This window comes from Eurytemora carolleeae, unplaced genomic scaffold, assembly GCF_000591075.1.
Source record: "Eurytemora carolleeae unplaced genomic scaffold, Eaff_2.0 scaffold41, whole genome shotgun sequence".
In the NCBI taxonomy this organism is placed as follows: Eukaryota; Metazoa; Arthropoda; class Copepoda; order Calanoida; family Temoridae; genus Eurytemora; species Eurytemora carolleeae.
The window spans coordinates 843706-846115 of NW_019396234.1; the positions used below are offsets into that span (position 1 = coordinate 843706).

The 2410-nt window shown below is 31.6% G+C and overlaps 1 protein-coding gene across 1 annotated transcript in view; it reads right to left on the bottom strand.

Moving 5' to 3' along the window:
• The window catches only part of LOC111698926 (zinc finger protein 234), a 3027-nt gene extending 2449 nt beyond the window's left edge, over positions 1-578 (bottom strand). Inside the window, exon 1 of the mRNA XM_023469403.1 lies at positions 35-578. The gene's annotated coding sequence lies outside the window, so the exon portion shown is untranslated. The remainder of the gene's footprint in view (positions 1-34) is intronic.
• Between the last annotated feature and the right edge of the window lie 1832 nt (positions 579-2410).

The following is a 2410-nucleotide window of genomic DNA, read 5'->3' on the forward strand; positions in this document are numbered from 1 at the left end:
ATTTCCAATAATAATAATGATTTTTAAACGATACCTGAGGTCGGAGTTAGAGAAAAGATAGCTGGTTGTACTACAGGTATGCTTAGTTGAACCACTTTTTCAAATGTTTATGGCAGCAGTAGTTCAAATAGGTAGATCTAGTTGAACTAATTCTTTTTTGTTCGCTAAATCTCTGTTTGATTATTCTGATATTTGTTAATCTTGAATTATATTATTTCTTCTAGCAAAGCTTCCCACCATACTGACTACTGAGCTGTGTGATCTAATGTGAGGGTTGAGAGTGAGACTGACTGACCTGAGTGACTGCTGAGTACTGAGTACTGACTATCACTAGTGAAGTGAAGTGAGACTGTGAGTAGTGACTACTGGCTGCCGCTGGTCACTGGTGGAGTGGTGGGGTGGTGGTACTGGTCACACTGGTGACTCTCTAGCACTAGCAGTCTCACATATGCCGGTACGTTTGGGACCGGTATCACGTTAATTTTAGTCCGCCCATTAATTTTATATCGAAATGATTATTTTTTGAAAAAAATATTCGAGGCTAATGTCATTTATAATTTGTGTTTATAAAGTATTTATGTAAAATACTTTTTATAGGGAGCAATTTTGAATTCTTGCTGAANTGACAGTTTAAAATATAGTTCCAAAGGAATTGAGTCTTTGCGACAAACTCCGATTTTCAAATCCCTTTATCTCTGCAACCCAATGTCATAGACCTTAGATATTTCAAACTATTAATTCTGTTAGATCAAATAATCTAATTTTGAAAAATGAAAGGTTGTTTGTTGCAAATTTAAGAAAATTTAAGTTTGTGGCAAAGACTCAATTCCGTTGTATGTAAAGAAGAATTACAAAATTAGAGGTTGAGGCCAATAATCAAATCCAAATATTTGAATGAATTAAAATAATTGAAATATTTAGATTTGACTGAAAAGGATTCTCCAGAGCAGCCGAGAACTCCTAGGCAGCGGGATTTCTTAGGTATACAAAAAGGCTAAAATAAGAAATCGGATATTTTTAAAATACCATGCTTAGAACAGCTATCAATGTCCCACTTGTTGGTGATGTTGTCGATCGTAATAATTAATTAAAAATAAAAAAACGAAATTTTATTTTTAAAAATTCTGAAATTTTTTACAAATAATAAATACTTCCTCTTAATCAATGAAATATTCTGGTCATAGGAAATTATTATGTGAATTATCAAAATTATCAAAATTTAATGCTTTTTACCTCCTCGGATACTATACGAACACGAATGCATCTATTCTTGTTTACAAATTCCGCCCAGAGAGAACTGGTTTCAATGTGTACGCAGAGTATACGCAACTGCAATTAACTTTCCTTGCATTACACCCTTGCTCTTTAGTTTCATAATCTTGAATTCTGCACTGTTCAGATATTTTGGAGGATTCGGAGGATACTTTTGAATTCGAAGGATCCAGAGAACCTCCGAGAGTATTTAGGTTAAAAAAAATACAGATATTCTTAGATAGTTTTTAAAAACGTTAAAGATGAATTACCTAATTTCGTATTTTATTTTACATTTTCCTTCCCCTTATAGGATTTACTAACCGAAGTCCAGGCATAGCTAACATAAATATATATTATATATATTATATATATTATATAGATTATATAGATTATATAGATTATATAGATAGACGGCAAACTAACCAGAATTTCATTCAATAAAGTAAAAAAAAAATATTTTTTTCTCGCCCTGGCGTCTCAAAATTAATGAAAAATACTAAATCTTTCACTTTATATTCAAATATACTGAGGTCGAATTTAAAGAATTTTAGCCGCGGTTTAAATTTAAGCCGCGGCTCAAATATTGTTGGTTCCACTTAAAATTTTATTTTATATTTGAAGATTTAAGCCGGTGCTCAATTGAAACCGGCTTTTGGGGGATTTGAGACAAGGCTTAAATTCATTAAATTCGGACACAGGGCGAGTAAAAAACTTGATTAGCGTTGATTAACAATACACCATAAAAAGTGATAGAGTTGTGCTTTAGATGGAAAAATACTGAAATAAAGTAAATCAAATTCAAAAATCTTTTTTTGAACATACAAAACCACAATCCACTAAAATAGTTTTTTGTCAAAAAATATTTTTTTTTACAGAAATCGCTTAGAAAATGTATATTCTATTTTATTCCAAAGTTTTACAAAAATCTATTAAAAGATACAAAAGTTATCCTATAAAACAGCAGGACGTCTTGAATAGTGACATTTTCGCCCAAACTCCATAAAAGACCAGGCATAACGTTTTGTGGACGTGTCCTTGGGGTACGCAAAAACTAGGAATTTTTTTTTGGCATTGTAAACCAAGCTTTTGCCATTCTTCAAGAATAACTGCCCATTTCTTAGATTTGTTTACAAGATTTCCATTTTTTAGATTATAT